This window comes from Podarcis liolepis (genome assembly GCF_965112155.1).
Source record: "Podarcis liolepis genome assembly, chromosome: 1".
Lineage (NCBI taxonomy): Eukaryota > Metazoa > Chordata > Lepidosauria > Squamata > Lacertidae > Podarcis > Podarcis liolepis.
The window spans coordinates 55,792,337-55,811,622 of record NC_139554.1 but is presented as its reverse complement, the minus strand read 5'-3'; the positions used below and the strand labels follow the sequence as shown (position 1 = coordinate 55,811,622).

At 40.4% G+C, this 19,286-nt stretch overlaps 1 long non-coding RNA gene across 1 annotated transcript; it reads right to left on the bottom strand.

The window, feature by feature from the left end:
• Positions 1-393: 393 nt before the first annotated feature.
• On the bottom strand, positions 394-5,936 carry LOC310689200. Its single transcript, XR_014517397.1, has 2 exons — positions 5,797-5,936; positions 394-770 (listed from the first exon to the last, which is right to left on the bottom strand). It is a non-coding gene; the product is annotated as an uncharacterized lncRNA (long non-coding RNA).
• Positions 5,937-19,286: the final 13,350 nt, after the last annotated feature.

Below are 19,286 nucleotides of genomic sequence, written 5' to 3'. Positions count from 1 at the left end.
TTTCATCCACTTTGCCCCAAAGGTGCAAAAGTTGTAGTCATTTGTACATCTACAGGCTGTACAAATGTACATTCCCCATTACACTGTACATTCCCCATTAAAATGGATGGGGAACATAGGGCTTCATTTTACACAGAACTACTCAGAATCTGAAACACAGATCAAACCAGAGAGCAACTCCGAAATGGAGTGGATTTTTTAAAACATCAACAGCTGCAAGGTGAATCTTAGGTCCAGTGTGAACACCACTAAACATTATTTAAACACACCCATGAAAGGCTGAACGAATTATTACATTATGGTGTAACAATCTAATACATGTTAAATGATCCTTATCTCTTTAATCTGACAACCTCCTTTCTTTCAGATACAGTGATCTCCAGTAGAATCATGCCTCTTTAAAAACAACTTTTACTCTATTTCCTATAACCCCAAATGTTGGATTCTCCCTTTTTGTTCTTCATAGTTTTGAAAAGGCTTGGCATCCCTTATTACTGACCTCAGCAAAACTAAAAATACACACTGCAACTATATACTTCATAAGCAAAAAGCTTAATATCATGGCCTAGATACATTTCACAGCTCTAGGTCAAAGCTCCGAATGCACGAGTGTTGGTGGACTGGGTAATCCATCTTGATTGTAAGACGCCCTCTTCAATCAAACAGTGGTTTACTTCTTGTTTCTTAAGTGGCTTCCTTGTACAATACACTTAGCCGTAAATGAAACAAATAGTCTCTCTTTTCTGCTCTTAACTCTCTTCCATCAAAACCTTGGGAGAAAATAACAGATAATTGCTTCAAAAAGTGATTTGAAAGTTCCAACATGGTGCATTTCGCTCAATCCATCTTTTTCTCCGTCTTATTGTGTTTTTAACATTTCTGTGCTATTTATAGTTCTCAGAAGGTGAAGATATGTAAATGCTAAAGCACCATTTGTTCTTGGGCACAATCAGCTGCAGAGAAACTCTGAAATATCACAAGATCTGTTCTTGTGAGATTTCCATTCTCATGCTGTCAAAACAAAAAGATAAGCAGGCAAGTCTCTTTCTTTTTGCAAAGTTGATGAATGTAACACTGTCATTGATTGCTGGTTGCCTACTTGGAAGAAGGCCTGGGACAAAAAAGAAACAGGGGTGTCTGTGTGGTGGTTCTTATAGATGAATGTGGTATGTCTTCTAACTCCAAAAGAGCAAATGTCATATATATCTTTGTAAACTATTTATACCTGGGTATTTACCTAACACAGACCCCATACCCCACAAAATATGTCTTCCAGAGATAGGATCTATGGCTTACATAATGGACTGCCTTACCCCATATATCACAGCAAGGGTGTCCTTAAATGGGCCGCTGCTGAGAGAGTCACATACCCCAGAGGTGTGCTTTTAGCGCTGCAGCTCCTGTCCTCTGGAATCAATTACTAGCCCAAACTTGACAGCTGCCCTGCATCATGATGCTTACGCACTTACCAAATACATTTTTGTTTAAGAAAGAGATCGTTGAAGTATATTTACAAAATATCAATTGTACATCTGATGAAGAGTTTTATTGTTTATAAAGTTTATAGGAATGGTCTTAACATTTTTCAATGCATTTTTATCATGTTGTACACTGCTTTGATGATCTTGCGCTGTTCAACAGTTTATAAATATGTAAAATAAGTAAATGAAAAATTGATGGTCTCATATTTGAGGGGAAATAGCTAGGTGATGCTACTGTATCTTGTTGCTTGCAAAGTTATTTTGGCAGGGTTAGCTACAATACGTCCATTTTCCAGCTCCTGAACTGCTACTTCTTCTCACAGTGATTTCCTTCCTAATCTGCTTTGTCCTCAGTTGACCACCTGCAAGCTTGATAATTTGCAGTGTTGCTTCCTTCTAGCTCATGGTTTTTTGTGCCTTCCTCTTAGTCCTGATCACTCTCTGAATCTCCCAGGTGCTTGTTGATCATTCCCAGCTGTTCACCAAACTCATGATACAATGCGCCCTTTGTGCCCCTTCAGCACACTAATGCAGAGCGTGTAAGACTGAAGACAAGCAGAAGAGTTTCCCCTGCATTTTCCAAATCAAAAATCTTCCATGCTGTTGAAGGATGTTGAAAGCCAGGACCTCCAGCATTCTGAAATGCTAGTGGTTCAACACACAGAGTCAGCTAGACATCCATGACTTTGTCATCTTAATCCATGGATGAGAAGATGGCGTCGGAAGGAGAGGTTTGAAATTGTTGGGCACTGTGGAACATTTTGGGACAAGACAAGCCTGTACAAAAGGGACAGGCTCCACTTAATCCAAGATGGAACCAGACAGTTGGCACTTAAAATCAAAAAAGTGGCAGAACAGCTTTTCTTTTTTTCTTTTTTCTTTTTTTCTTATCATTTTATGATTTTCAGTTTTATACATTTCAACAATTTTACAATCATTTTAATATTTCAAAACTCAGTTTCCTTCCCTCTCTTTCTACAGTTCCTTAAATTTATTTTTTACATTTTCTGCATATTCCAAATTAACTTAATTTACTCCTTTATTCATCTACTTTAAATATATACTCTTATAAAACCACAGGTTATTACAACCACCTTGCCAATGTTCTTATCTGTTTACAGTTTATTTATAAATATTCAATAAAGCAGTTTTTATAAAAAGTTTGTTATCTTGATTTCTTATTTTTCCTGTAAGTTTCGCCATTTCTGCATATTCCACAGGTTTTTGTATCCATTCTTTTTTCACTGGGACTTTTTTCCATTTTTAGGCAAGTAGCATTCTTGCCACTGTAGTCGCATACATGAATAAATTTCTATATGGTTTGGGTAGTTCTGTCCCTATAATTCCCAAAAGGAAAGCATCTTGCTTTTTTTTTAAACATAAGTTATTTTAAACATCTTTTTCAATTCATTATATACCATTTCCCAGTAAGCTTTAAACTTACTGCAAGACCACCACATATGATAAAAATAACCTTCTTTCTCTTTACATTTCCAATACTTATTTGATTTTCATTCATACATTTTTGCCAATTATTAGTTGTTAGGTACCAATGATATAACAATTCCATATAATTTTTTCTTAGACCATAGCATGCTGTAAATTTTATATCCATATTCCACAATCGTTCCCATGCTTCCATAGCTATATTATGACCAATATCTATTTCCCAATGTATCATTGAGGATTTTACTTGCTCATCCTTTGTCTCCCATTCCAATAATATCTTATACATTTTAGACAGCACTTTTACATTACATTCCAACAGATCTCTCTCCAGTTGTGATATTTGTTCCCGACCTTTTGGCTAAGATCAAGTGTTGAGGGCAGAGCAGCTTTTCAACTGATTCCAGTGAGGAGTCGAGGGACACTGTAAGAACAGAAAGCGGTACTAGATAGTCCACTGGCCTGATACAACAGAACGATTCTTAAGTTCTTATATTCCTGCCATAGGAAGTAATGGATAACATTAGGCTTGCCAATTGCCCTTTTTGTTATAATTCCTAGTGACCCCAAACTCATAAAAGAATAAATGCATCTTTTTTTTCAAGAACCGGCCACTAGAAAGCATTTAAATAAATAAATAAAGATGAAGCTTGAATAATGCTGAAATTCTTAACAGCTTCTCTATGCCTTTTGTTCATTTTATTGGATGACTCATCTACATATATGTTCAGTTATGTGCACATATTTTTAATCTCAGTTCAAACAAATGAGGACTGACTGCATGCATGCACACAGATGTACACTCTAGAGTATAAAGAGAACTCTGAATTGAGGCACGGATGCTGAATTGAATAAAAATTCAAATCCTCTGCATGCAATTTAGGACTAGTTTGTGTAAGAAAGTCTTGTCCGGTGTTGATGGAAATGGTTCTAAATGCTCCTGCCAATGATATAATCACGGCAATAGTGCAATTAACTGCCTACAGATGCATCATATGTGTTTTCAGGCACGTGTAAATGGGCATTTTGTATCACTTGGTTTGAGTCCTACTCAAATGAATCTGCCATTAAAAAAGTCAATATTTATAAATACTTCATACACAGGCAAATCCAAAGCCCAGTTAAACTGAAGCATTTATATCCAATACAATATAAATCTTTCCGCTCAGTAGGATATAGCTTGCAAGCCATATCCTATTGGTCAACAAACAATGGGTCGAATTACTATGGATTATACCCTTAATGTGATTGAAGGCACCTACTGTGGTTTCACTAGGCTGGAAACTGGGGGATCCAGGTAAGCCTCACAGCAGGCAGTAGAAAGAAAAGCCACACAGCAAGAAATATAATCCACAATGAGGTCTTCAAAAAGCAGATTGCAGAAACACAAGGCAATGGTATTTGGACAGAATTGCCAGGGGAAATGGAGTGTATATTCAGGGGATCAGAATAACTATATAGAACTTTCAGAGCATAAGATAGACTTCACTTAAAGATGAATGTTGAACATGCTGTATCAGTAATATGCTTTCAGCTGCATGAATCAGTCCTGAGTAAAATAGGCTAGAGACTGGGAGCAGAAAAAGATGATTCCATAGTTTAACTATGCACTGTGTCACAAAGTCATTTCTTTTTTCTCTCCTGAATCATCCAACATTCAGTTTCATCGGATATTCAGGAATTCTAGTGTTATGAGGGCAGCAAAGCTTTTTTGTCTCCACTGTCTCCACACCATCCATGGCTTTTTTATACACCTCCATCATGCCGCCTCTTACATGCTTTTCTCTAAAATAAAAAGCCCCAATTTTGCAGCATTTTCTCATTGGGGGGTTGTTCCACCCCTTGATCATTTAAGTTGTCTTTTTCTAGCTCTAGAATAACCCTTTTGAGGTGAGGCAACCACATGGTGGTCACACCATAGAATTGTATAATGACATTATTATTTATTTTTATTTAATAAATATTATGATATTAGAAATTTTCTTTTCCTTTCCTTTCCTCAGGATCCCTTGCATGGCATTTGTCATTTTCATAGCTGCCACATACAGATTGATATCTTCCTCAAGCTATCCACTAGGACCCCAAATGACACCAGTTTTGTCTTTTGTTTTAACATGTCCTTAACTATTATGGTTAAAGAGTACATTTTGCTTAAACTCAGGCCTGCTGTACACATGGAACAGACAATCCCTGCGGTGGTAGAGAGGATTGTACCGCTTTTGTCTGTAGGTGGGAGAATGCCAATTTTGAATGCTTTCCATGTAAAACAAAAACTCAGAAGGAACATAACCCTAGCCCATTGGAGATACACGTTCTACTTTACTATTTAGATTAGTTCTAGATAAGTATTAGAATTTTTTAATTTGAACTACAATTCTGTTTGCACAGAGCTTTTTCCACACAGAGGAACAAGATTCAAGCAGGGCTAGCTCAAGGCATTTTGCTGCCTCTCCCCATTCCTGGTACCAGACTGGCAGATATGAATCTTCCTTCAACAGTTTCAACAGGGCAGTGTTGTCCATTACACCTGAAAACAGCAAGCTAACTTAAGGCAGACCTCATGGTGTATGCACAGCTCTGTGTTCCGAAACCTCCCTGCTGCCCCCTACCTCTCAACATCTGTCGCCTAAGGCAGCTGCTTCACTCTCCCTAAGGTACAGCTGGCCCTGCATTCAAATGCATTGTTAAACACCACTCTCAATCTTTGCTGAGTGGTAACAAGTTTCCAGAGGGTTCCGGGCAGTCCCTGGGGGATGTGTTTCCATTGGAAAACCAAGGCACAGTAGAGTCTGCAGTGTCTTAAAAATATGGCTTATTAACACATATTTACACCAAGAATCCTTCAGTGGAGGGGGGTGCAGAACCTTACACCCCAAGAGTGTCTCTCGTTGTTCCCCTCATAGCTTCAGCAAGCTTGGATCCATAGCAGCAGCCAGTCATGGCCCTTGGTCTCTGGGTGCAGCCAGCATCGCATGGAGTTCTGCCTACTTCCTCCTTCTTGTTCCCTTGCCTAACACCTCTGCGTAAAAGGACAACTTTTGTTGTGTGTGACATTATCCCCATGTTGCCCTGGCAACCTTCCCCATGGTTACTGGTAGGGTCATTGTCATGTGGATGGCTTTTGCAATGGACTAAGGGTAGAACCATCACCTCCCTCTGTCCTTCTGTCTGGCAGAAAAACAAGCTCATCTTTCAGCTCTGATTAAACCCTAGCACCCTATAATCTAGAGGGGAAAATATGACATCCATGGATCTAGGGGATCCTTTTCCCCCAGTAACCCATAACAGTATGACTACTGCCTTGTCAAAAATGGTACCATCCATTCTGTCTCCTCAGAAGCACCATCACCTCATTTTATTGTGTTCTGCTCAGGCTTCATTCTGCAGTCTTCACCTTGCTGATACTTGAGAAAGTTAGAAACCCAAACTCACTATAGGACTCGAGAGATTGTCCTCATGGGAAATAACCACATGCAAAGTCAGAGAGAGGAATGACCTGAGAAAGCCTGGGCAAAGGTTTTGAATTGATAGCGAGTCATGTGTCCCCACCTTCCCCCCTACAGGCAAATAGTGCTGCGAGTCTTTACAGCACATCCCTTGGCAGCTGGTGTAGTGCTGGCAACAATTTTGCACTCTGCATGGCACCTAATTGAAAATCAGAAACAGATCAAAATTAAATCAAAGTTGCTCTTATGGTTTGTTGAGGGTGGTGTGAATAGACAGAACAGGCAGGCAGGCAGAAAGAGATAAACAGCAGCTGGAGATAGCATGTGTGGTATGAAGCAGATGTGCAGCCAAGTAGATGATGAACCAGGAATGAAAGCAGCTAAGGAAATCTGATGTCCAAGATAGTGTCAGGAGCCAAAAACAATGGGGATTTGCTTGAGGATTTGTAATTCTGATAGAAGCACAGCCCAAGTGGGAGCAAGGGTAACGGAAGGACCATAGTTCATTGGTGGGGTATCTGCTTTGCATGCAGAAGGTTCTACGCTCAATCCCCTGTTAGAGCTGGGACAGATGCATGTCTGAAATTATGGAGAGGTGTTGCCAGTTAGTGCAGACAATACTGAGCTAGATAGCAAGTGGCATAAGGCAGCTTCCCTTTGATGCTGGAGAGTGCGTTGATGTTTTTGGCCACAGATGCATGAAGTTGTCAAGAAATGTCAGCAACGGGGTCCTCATGCAGGCACAGCACTGTCTAGAATTTAACTTCTGGAGGTCTCTTAAAGGAGACAATTGAAATTTTGCTTTTTCTTCACTTGTCTTCTTATCAATCCTTTCTGCAGGAGTTTATTGGAGCAATTTGAAATGAAATCAATGCAAGTCTGAAAGCTCAATCAATGAATATTTTCTGACTTCCAGCCTTCTAAGATGTAAGAAGACAACATTGTTCAGTCAAAAACCATCAAAGGCCTCTGCTGCAACACAGCCTCAGACAAAACCAGCTTTATATATAAAGCTTGTTTCTTCTGTACATTCAGTTGCTTTTATTTTGGGTCCTATTTTTCTGTATAACTGCATGATATAATATAATATAGTTAATATAATCCTCTGTAAGCAACATTCCTGCTTATCTCAATTTCTGCTTTTCCTTAAAAAAGAAAAAGGTGTTTAGTTAGTAGATAAATGAGCCTGCACTAAATCATGCAGACATACCCAGATACCTATAAAAGGAAATAGAAATGCACCAAATTATAATTAATCCAAAATTAATATGAAAATGGTTGCTGTGCTGACTGGGGCTAATGGGAGTTGTAGTCCAAAAAGACTGGAAGTAACCCTGCAGACGACCACAGTGTCTGAAGACTATAGCAGTGACCAGAGAAACGACTGCTGGAAGGAGCGCAGAAAGAAGTACCAGGGTGCATCTGCAGCAGCATAGCAAGATGCCTTCATCTGCCCTGGATGCAACAAAGCATGTCTTTCCTGCTTCGGTCTCTATAGCTAAAGCAGGTGCTGCAACCTTCCAACAGCTTGACCTCACCCCCAAAGTTGCACTCCTCCGTTGTCTCCTGAGACAGATGGATGCCAGAACCAAGCTGAGGACAGCTGCTTTGCAAATCATGACACCGAGGCTGAAAACCTGAACACATTTTCTGGTGAGTAAGTCCAGCTGAGCATATTCTGAACAGACATGTATAAGACTTCATGCTGAGAATTACACACTTTCCTAGGAGTGAATCCCATTGAGCTCAGTAGAACTTCCTCTAACTTCTTGCCTGGGGTTTTTAAGCTCTTAGTTCTGTGGTTTTGATATCGTTTGGATTGTTTCTAGGTCATGTTTTACTGGCACAGGTTATAACACTGTCTTCTTTTAATGTTTCCTGATGGTGAACAGAGTTGATTGGGGTGACATCAGACAAAATCTAAAAAGAAAAGAAAAATCAATCAAATGAATAAATCCAGAGTATTGCTTTGCATTTATTATGAAATTGCTCCCATATACTGTTTTCTCAGGCCCTGTATGAGTTTCCAAAGCTTACATCAAACAAAAAAGTTTCAGGGAAGAGGTAATGGATATTAATCTTCTCAAAATTCTTTTTTCTGAAAAGGTTCTGAGAAATGTGGGTGAGAACTGTGAGTAACACAGGGAATACTGTTATGAGATAAGATTGTGCTAAGGGAATGCCTGGTGTGTATAAATACCATATTATATTATATAGCATAATGTGCTCTTGTTGTGTTACTACTCTCTCTTGCCTCCTTACAAAGCATTGGCTTTCAAACTCTGTTCCTAAGAACCCTTCAGAAGCATATCAGTTCAGAAGCATTCAGAAGCATAATGAACAGAGAAATAATGCCACAAAAGGTTTCCTCAAAAACCCTTTTCAGTACATGGTGTTTTGTGACACTTCAGCAAACCCTGGGATGTGTACCCAGCAGATCAAAGTAACAGCACAAAAGCCATTACTTTCGGTGAAACGCAGAAGAAGACTCTGGGATCACACATGCTTCCTCCTATTTCTGTTTCTGCATCCACCTCCATGTGAAGGCAAGCAGCTGTCTGAACAAAAGCTTTGAGGTGTTGTATACACATTAGTTCTGTCCATACGACTGCATATTCATGCCTTTGTAGCAAGGTCACCATCAGCACACGTTATCTTTTGACAGTTGCCCATACATCAGCAGGACCACTTATGCATGCCTTGCACCTGTCTTTAAATAATTGGAGGGGGGCAGATCTGGAAGCTGCCATTTTAATTTCACTTACTGCCTTTACCTTAGTGTCATGCTGGAGCATTGTAGGAAGTTCAAAGGGCCTCGTCATTAAAGGGCTGATGATTATATTTAAGCAGGTACACCAGAAGGCCCCTTTAACCTTGCTTTGGGGGGTTGCTGATTGGGTGGTATCTAGAGAAGAGCAGCTGGAATATTGGCTTCCAACTTCACAAGTCCAAGACGGCATGTCCAATTGTCAGGGATAATGGGAGTTGTAGGCCAGCAATATCTGGAGGGCACCATAGTGGCTACTGCTGATCTAGAGATTAATCGTTTCTGGTTGTGGCAGAGAAGTGATACTGGAGAACATGATTGCACAGGGTTTTGCTTTGTTTTTGTTTTAAAAAACCGACACGTGGTAATGGCCACTGGTTAGATGATTAAAAGGTGATTAGACAAATTCATAGAGCTAATAGAAGCCATTGTAACAAAATAACATTTCCCATTTTATAAGTGAATACCAGATACTGGGGCAAACACTGAAAGGGCTATTTGCCATGGAGTCTTGTTTGTGGTGCTTCCAGAGGAATCCCTGGGTAGCTACTGTTCAATATAGGATACTGAACTAGATGGTCCATTAGATTCATCTAACAAGATGCATTGGGTGTTCTTTTTGATATAAATTAATCCGTGACCAAAGGCTACTTATTCTGGCCCATTTCAGTGAGAAAGCTGAGGAAGAACATCACACAAAACAGAGGCTGGCGGAGGGACTGCGCCATGACAACAGTTTTGGAATGAATTTCCTGAAACACTTGTTGTGTCTTAAAAGCGACATCGGCTCCAGCAGAGATAATTGAGTTGAAATTTATGGGCGGGTATTTCAGGCACAGAATGCCAGAGAATAGAGCACCCAAAGTAATTCAAGGATCTGATTTAATTACTTTCGTTTCCTCTCAGGTTGTTCTAATATAAACCTACCTATCCCTTTGTGGCTCTGCATGATAGCGGGATATGCTCTCCAGCAACAGCGATACAGTCATTTTATGTGTCGCGGCAAACTGCTTCAATTTATTTACTGCTGTTTTAATTTCATTAACACACTTGATAAGAGGGATTGAGCTCAACATCTCTCCTTTTATGTACAAATAACCCCCTGGGTGACATATGGTATGAAACCCAATTACTGTACATAGTAAAATGCCACCACAAATAAAAAAAACCAAAACCCTAATGCATTTATGCTCAGAGATGAACACTTAATAAACATGCATCTGGTGCAGAATCTGTAATCACCACCTAAGCATTGCTTACAGAGCCATTTAACACATATAATTATTAGGATCAGCAGAACTGACTTGCCTTGGATGTGCAGCCTCTGGTCTGTTTCCATTTTGATTTCATTGGTTCCACTTAATGAGATGAAAACTGCATGCTCAAAGCATGTGGCAAAGCTGGGCTCTCAACCAAATCTACAGAGGGTCAGGTTTTCAAGGGCTCGCTAAAATTGCTGCGGAATTCTTTGAGTCCATATCGTTTGATCACGTAAAGAGCTATTTGAGGATTATAATAGGGCATTTTCAAAGTGGAAATTAAGGGGAGAAAACCCCTGCAAATGTGTGGCTTCTGTTTCAATTTGCTCTTTTTGCTTCCCATATAATCAATAATTCCTCTGGGTATTGATGGTTTTCAAGATTTCTCCCATGGCTTTAGGGCATAAAACCTTGTGTTAAAGTCAGGCTACCATGAATGCCCAAATGCTGATGGAAGTTGATATTTATAAGCACCAGCATCATGGCAGTCCTAGACAAGTATGTTATTTCCAGGCATTCATGTGTTTTCCCCACTTTGGGGACATGCACATGTGACCATCATCATCCCAGTGAACCTCTGAATGTTACCCTTCACAGTGGATTGGTCTCATCCTTACACTCCCCCCCCCCTTGAGGTTGCACAGACTGCCAGGGCACTCTGGCGACAGAAGGGACCTGGTAAATTCTTTGCTCTGAAAACTCCAGATCCTGGTTCATCACAAGAACTTCTTATGGGCTTCTCCTACCAATTTATTTGTTTCTTTCTTGCTGCCCAGCCACTTCAGGCATCTTCCAACAAATTATAAAACCACAGTAAAACATCAAACATTAAAAACTTCCTGAAACAGGGCTGCCTTCAGATGTCTTCTAAAGGTTGTACATTTATCTCCTTGACATCTGCTAACAGGGCATTCCACAAGGCGTACATGACTACCGAGAAGGCCCTCTGCCTGGTTTCCTGTAACCTTGCTTCTCACAGTGAGACAACTTCCAGAAGGCCCTCAGAGCCGGATCTCAGTGTCTGGGCTGAACGATGGGGGTGGAGATGTTTCTTCAGGTATACAGGGCCAAAGTATCTTGTGCTCTCATTTCTTTCTCCTATACTGATACAATTAACAACATTAATCATTAACATCAATTGTATCATTATTGCACCTTCCCTTTGGCTCCCTAGGGATTGAAGCTGCCAGCCTCCTACTTAGCCTGTTAGTGTTGTTTGCCTGCAGCATTGAGGCAGAGGGAGCCACCCTCCTCCTTGTCCGTCTGTGCCTGACTGTTCACCTGTTGGATGCATAAATAGCTATGAGACTTTTTCTGCAGCTGCATCTTCAGCTTTTTCTCTCCTTCATTCTCTCCCTACCCACCTCCCTCTCAGCTTTTGCCTGGACTGCCAGGGAAACTTCCTGAAAATACAGCAGCATGTGCTAGTGACAGGGGCCTCCTCACAATGAGTTTTCATTCATTTGCAAAATGTGCTTGGGACTACGTGAATGCCGATTTTCACCAAACGTTGGACGTCCACTAAAGCATTAAATGCATTGCACAGGGTGCCACTAGATAACAGTCACTGGTGTATTTAATGCCAGCAATCATTGTAATTATTTACAAACATCAAATCAAAATGTGAAAACTCCAAGCCCAGGCATCAAGGGATTAGAAGCGGGGAAACTGTGTAGAAAAAGGCTTGTGCTAAGAGTTTAATGGAGCGCCTGCCTGTTCTACTCACAAGGAGATGATTTCATAAACTTATATATAGTCGCCAAATAAATACGTTTTCCTTTTACAAGAAAGGGCGGTCATTTATCAACCCTGAGGACACTGTCAAGAGAAAATAAGGAAAGTCAACTGCAGTAATGTTGTTGATATACTGGTTGATGACACAACAAGATGTAAAACACAGCTCAGAAAAAAACAACAAGATAAAATCCAAAGGTCGTCATTCCCCAAGCCTGCAGCCTCTGGGGAAACAGTAAAGAGGAGCCTTTGAAAAACTAAGAGAAAACAAGTATCAACAGCTGAACAGAGGCTGAAATTAACACTTTCCCCCAAGCACACTCCTTTCCTCCATGATGCAAAGCAGGGCAATGCATGATGCATGTGGATGTACATTGCGTCTGTACACAGCTCTGTGTGTGTGAACATGGAGTGGATATAGAAGCCTATCTATCCTCTAGCTGCCCTTTCCTGATTATTACAGCACCCACTTCCTGACTCCAGAGGATGCAATGCAAGTAACTGGTCATTACAGAATTGAGTAGGAACGTTTGGCGGTGTGAAGATGATTGCACTTTCTCTAAATACAGTGGTACCTCGGGTTAAGAACTTAATTCATTCTGGAGGTCTGTTCTTAACCTGAAACTGTTCTTAACCTGAGGTACCACTTTAGCTAAGGCCTGAGGCCTCCCACTGTCGCCATGCTGCCACCGCACAATTTCTGTTCCCATCCTGAAGCAAAGTTCTTAACCTGAGGTACTATTTCTGGTTTAGCAGAGTCTGTAACCTGAAGCGTCTGTAACCCAAGGTACCACTGTATCATGAATTTTCCCTATGGAAAATGGTTCATAAAGACAGGGCAGCGAGGGAAACGAAAGAATAACACCCATACATGTGTTCTTTAAGGTTGTAGGACCTGGGATGGCAAAAGGAATGCCTTGGAGTCCTGCTTGGATCACACACTTGGGGTTGGATGGGTCAATAGGTCAGGCCCAGGGGGCCTTCCAGTCTGCTTTCAGCTTGACTGGGGGTGCACTCACCCCTTAACTACACATGTACACCCTCCAATACAAAGTGAACTCAAACTATCTTCTGGTGCTGGAAAAGAAGAGACTGAGAGGAGATATGATAGCCATCTTCAAATATCTCAAGGGCTGTCACATGGAAGATGGAGCAAGCTTGTTTTCTGCTGTATCGGAGGGTAGGACCCAAATCAACGGATTCAAATTACAACTTGCTAATGATAAGGGCTGTTCAGCAGTGAAATGGACCACCTTGGAAGGTGGTGGACTGTCCTTGCTTGGAGGTTTTTAAGCAGATGTTGGATGGTCATTGGGCAGGGACACTTTAGCTGTGATTCCTGCAATGCCGGGGGTTGGACTAGACGACCCTTGGGATACCTTTGAATGCTACTATTCTATGATTCCATAAGTCTAAAACATCTGAAGGGTAGGCAGGTTGGAGCAGGCTCCTATACGGAAATGCCACACAGTGACCCACCCTAGCAATTTTTCCCATACCCAGAACAGATGATAATGCCAACAGGCCTATTCAGGTGTTTACATTTCTGTAAGATGAGCCAGTCATTTTCCTCATGATTTTTTTTTTTTTTGGGGGGGGGTTATGTAATTTTATGCTCTATTGTAATTGTATACATTCCCGTGCACTGCCTTGATATACTTTCTATGAGTGGTTTATAAATATTTTATAAACAAACAAATAATGTTGACCTTTGCTATCCATATTTGTACATATTGAGTAGGTTTCCCACCACTGCTGCTAATAATTATTTAAGCCTGTTCAGCACAGCATTATTCAGAGCATCAACTCTTGGCCACAAAGTGGCCTCTAGTGTTTAACTGAAATGCCCCCAGCAATTGACCATTAGCATTAATGATCATTAGTTAATACTATCTAATTATTTAGTTCTCTTTAATTATGTATCGACTACTCTCTTTAATAGTTAATTCCACATCGAAGGAATAGACCTAGTGGACCTTGTTTGATGTATATCTAATGTATTCTGCTGTGTTTAATAATGCATGCGTAGCTTACTTATTAACTAAATGACAGTGTTTGGAACTTAATATACATTACTTTCCATACAGTACTTATCTGGGAGAATTCAACAGATGGCAAAAATGCATATTTTACAGAACTCCAGGTGTACAATTGTCTAATTTATACTTTTATGAAAAAGGTTTTTTAAATTTATTTAAATGGATTGGTCCATTTGTAAAATCCAGTTTAAACCAAAAGATCCATTTTGAGCAATTCAATTGCCATGACAATCTCTTTAAGATAATATAAAGTTTTGATGATGTGTCTATTTTGTTTTTTTTGGGTGGGGTGGGGTGGGGTGCAGTGGTATCAAATTCAGGAAGATTCCTCCCCTCCCTCCACGGTGTATTGACAACTGTAGAACTGATCTTGGGATCGTCTACTGCCAGGATTATGTGGATTCCTTGCAAAAACAGAATTCAGTACTCAGTACAAAAATCTGGGATCTTGGTGATCTTTAAAAATGAAAATAACTGGTTGGTTTCTTTTGCTAGGTAGATAGCTTTAATGTAATTGTTGTAGGTCTGGTGAAATATCAGAATACAGAGCAGGGAGGGTCTTAGTATATTTTCCAATAGTCATGATGGTGAGGTTTCAGTGTCATGCATAACTCTGAATTCCATGCATGAATAAAATGATCAAAATAGATTGTGCAAAGTAAGCATATGCCTGCAGATCTGTATTGTTTGATTCATTGAAACAGTTTTCAAAATTCATGAAGAATTTTGCTTTTAATGTATGCCTGTATATTTTATATACAACCTCATTGCTATTCTTCCCCACTCCCCTAGGCTTTTTTTTTTTTTAAAAAAAAAAACTTATTTGGAAAAAGTTCTCACAATAAAACTTCTCTTTTCCCTCCTTTGCACCTCTTAAGACATTCTGTTCCATTTTCTTGTCCACTGGCATTTCCCTGCGGAGATCATCTTCTACTCTGTCTGCTTATATTTTATCATGCCTATTGTTTGAAAATTATAACCTTTGAAGATCACCACATTTATCACAGCATGTAAAACAGGATACCCATAATTTGCTGCTCCTTGAGGAGGGTTCCTGCTTCGCTTCTTTTTCTCTTTAATTAAACTAAAGATAAAAAGAGTATATATAATCAATGACTTTTTTCTTTTATGTGTTTTGACTTTTAGATGCTTCTCCTTTCCTCCACTTCAATAAAATTGGCAATTGACATAAAGAGGTATGACACACAGTGCATGGATTTCAGTTTAAAGGGAAAGGATATATGCCCTTGAAAGTGAGAGTTCGCATAAACTGGGTCCTGGCTGCTCTCTTAATGCATTTTCTAAGATGACCTGGGATAAGTTAATGTGTCATTTCCTGGAGACATGCAAGTGAGCAAGAAGCAGCATAACAATCACTTAGAGTAGGCTTAAGACTTACTCAGATTTCCATTGAAATCAATGGAATTGAGCTACTGAAAACCACTGATTTCAACGTGTTTGTTGTGAGTATGAGTAACATTGGATATCACCAAATGTCTTCAGCAGTAAAACAAGCTGTCACATTCAGAGGTCATTGGCAGTATTTGTCCCATTGCATAGAACTAAAATGGTAAACTAGACTGTTGGTTTTCACTTCTTGAAATTTCTGTGAACTCTGGAGAGCCTTGAAGTTGAATATTGAGTCTACTGCATGCTAGACTAAGCCAGATAGAATATACCCACTTCTGCTGGAAAAAAAGCTTTATTTTCCTTTCAAGGTAGGGTTGGATAAATCTGGCAATTTCAGTTTCTCTCAGTGTCTCATTTTTGCAACCAATTCACCACATTTCTGCATCAGATTAATAATAATAATAAAAAAATACTACACATTTCTCATTGCATGACCAGGCTGCAACAGCCCCAGAACCCAGGGATCATAAGAAAGACATAAAGACTCTGACAACATGTTATGGAATTAAAATTAGGCCATAACTTTATTAAATTTCTGAATGTAGGAAGACCTTGGCTTAGGCCTTGGGTGTGTATCCCTCCCACCCCCCAGCTGGGGGGAACTGGGGCTCATCAGGGTAAATGGGATATGGGGGTGCTCTGTGTGACATAACTGTAGCAGGCAGCCCAGCCCATATCCCTGCATACAGGGTAGTTTACTGACGATCTTTAAGTGTATAGCCAGTGACACCCATATATATAACCCCTTTAAGAGGGGGACCCTGGAATCGCAGCCGCAGGGTTGAGTCATGACTTCTCGCCTCCCCCCCCCATATAGGGAAGAAAAGACTAAAGGATTCCACCCAAGGCCATAACCACCAAAGTTGTGATGAATTGCTATGTGGAGGACAAAACCTGCCAATGCAGGAAAATTTCTTCCCGGTCCTTAAACAGCAACCAGTCAAAGACCATAGCAGCACCCGCTAAACAGGAAGAAAAAGTTAACCTACAAACAAGAAACATTAAACAAATGGAGGGTAGGCAGGGTGAATCTCCAGAGCCAACTGCCTGGCTATTGTTGGCTCCACCCCCATTTTATAAATGGGGCTGGCCCAACTTCCCAGCAAGAAACTTGATTACTGAGGCTGGGCGTGAACCTCCAAAATTAACACTGAGAGGCAAGCCAGCCCGTTTGCCAGTAAGCTCCCTGGGAACTGTAGCACCACGCGTGATCCTGCAAACGGCACCCACAATGTAAAGTGTGAGTGCTCGTTATACAGTATACACATTCTGCAGGCCATTTTGCCTTATACACATAGTTTTGCAAGCAATTCACCTTATATAAATCATTTGCGTATGTTACTATCATATTAGGTGCATTTTTATGCATGCTTTCTCTTAATATATATTTATGTGTGTGGGGGGGGGGAATCTGCATCACAGAATTCAGAGAAGTACAGATTCCAAAGGATTCTTATATTTCGGTTCATCTTCAGTCAAGATACAGGCAGTGGTCATTATCGTTTCATCCCACGCTTTCTTCTAATGAAGCATTAAGCATCCTATTCGATGTATGTGCAAAAGGGAATGAAGGTCTAGTAGTTCCCAATATAATAGTCTCCTGGAAGTTCTTTCTTTACCCTTTTCAAAGACTTCTGTCTGCAGCAGGGATTAGCTGCCCTGTGCCACCAAAATAGGGCTGGAGGTGAAACAAGGGACCCCAATTCATAAGGTGGGATAAAAAAGATTTCAGGTATTGTTTGTTTTGACTTTCAGCAGCAGCCTGCAAATTCTCACAACGGCTTTAACTCTGAACTGACTTCGAATGTCTGCGCTCTATTTTGGGAAATAATTTTCCTTCCAAAATGTCAGTCTCTTCATCCTTGCTGCAAGATCTCTGAGCCACACACTCCAAGTCTTATATCACTCTCCAGTTGTGATTGCCTCAAGCCACTATGAGCTTATTTCTCTCCAGTGTATTTCCTTTCTGTCTCAAGGGTGTGATTGGTGGGTATTTGATGATTTTGATATTTTATATTGTTTTGATTGGCATATTGTATTTTTGCATTTTTCTTCACTATTAATATGCTCTTCACTGCTTCAGTGACCTTCAGTTCAGAAATGGTATATAAATGGATCATAGCACAGCAAACCCAGTATTGTCTATTCTGACCAGAAGCACTTCTCCAGGATGTCAGTCAGAGATATTAAAACTTGCACTCTTATTTTAATTGGAGATGCCAGGAGTTGAACCTGCACCTTTCAACATGCTAAGCAGGTACTTTACCACTGAGCTTTTCCTTCCCATGTAAATACTACTGTCTGAAAAGGATCTTGAGCCCTGGGACATTATGTTAACTCTCATGCTGTACCAACTGGCAAAAAAAGAGTATGCCTTCTTTGCTGCCTTCACTGCCACTACGTAGGCTTGATGATGAGCCCTCACCAGTATTTGATTGCATTCAGCCAGGGTTTTCCTCCACTCACGTTTGAGCCCCCTCCCAGCTTGTTTCATCACCATAAACTCCAGAGTATATCAGGGAGCCAAGTAAGCTTCAGGAAATGGGAGAGGGCACTCAGGGGAGATCGCATCAATGGCCCAAGCCATTCAGATGTGCCAAAGGTCAGCCAGGGCTTTGACTGTTGTGCGAGGCATATCAGCCAGAAAATCCCTCAGAGACATCAGCCACTGAGGGTGGACTATCCTAATAGGGTCACTGGAAGAAGCCTGCTCAATATATAATGTAGCAAAGTGTCCTTGGGTCAATGTGCTACTTAGCGATTCAGCATTGACTCAGATGCTATTAAATTCTTTGGTATTAATGAATCCTGTGATGGATTTCTGCAATGAAAATAGTCTTTATTTTGTCTGAGGCATTGCTCTAAAAAACCTCCAAATTCTAAAAGAAATTGCATAACCCAACCGTAAGACAAAACCAAAGCAGTCGAGAGATAAATTTCCATTTCCTTCCGTGTCTTTGTTGTTCATTAGAAGATATTTGTTTACAAGATGAAAATAGAGCAACAAAGCAGCATTGATCTGTTCATATTCAGGTTTTCATGCTTCTTGCTGTATTAATAATAGCTGACCTATCCTCAACATTTGCTTACATTTGACAGTGTAATACATCCTGGTACTGTGGCATCCATTGCTTTGGCAATAGAAAGTACTGAAGTGTGTGGATTACGGGGGATGGTGAAGACTTATTTCCATTCCAGGTGATTCTTCTTAGAAACACACATCTTCAACCTTTAAGAGGATCTCTCTTTTGATTGGATGGCTTCATATTACTGTCCCCCTTTGCAGGTGTGTGAGAGCAGAAGAACAGCAAAACAATCAAATCTCGAATATTGAAAAGGTTAAAGCCACACGGCAGTCTGTTGTGTTTCCAGGCAGTATTGGATATTAACATTCAGATGCCTCATTCCTGTGACAAAGATCATAATAAGAACAGATAAGGACGCAGCTTGAATCTATTCTTGTGACAATGGCAATCAGGAAAATGGGAAATGGTGGGAACTTTGGGCCTTTTCATGACATTGTACAGATTGCTTATTGTTAGACGTGTCCTGTCTCAAACCTCACAACAGTAACACGAGTTTTGCTAATTTGCTGCAGTGATGATTCAGCAGCTTTTCTCAATAAGCCACTCCCTTGGAAGTGGCTGCAGAGGGCAGCAGCACAGTAAATGGATTCTACGAGTTTCAAACTTCTGAAGGAACCT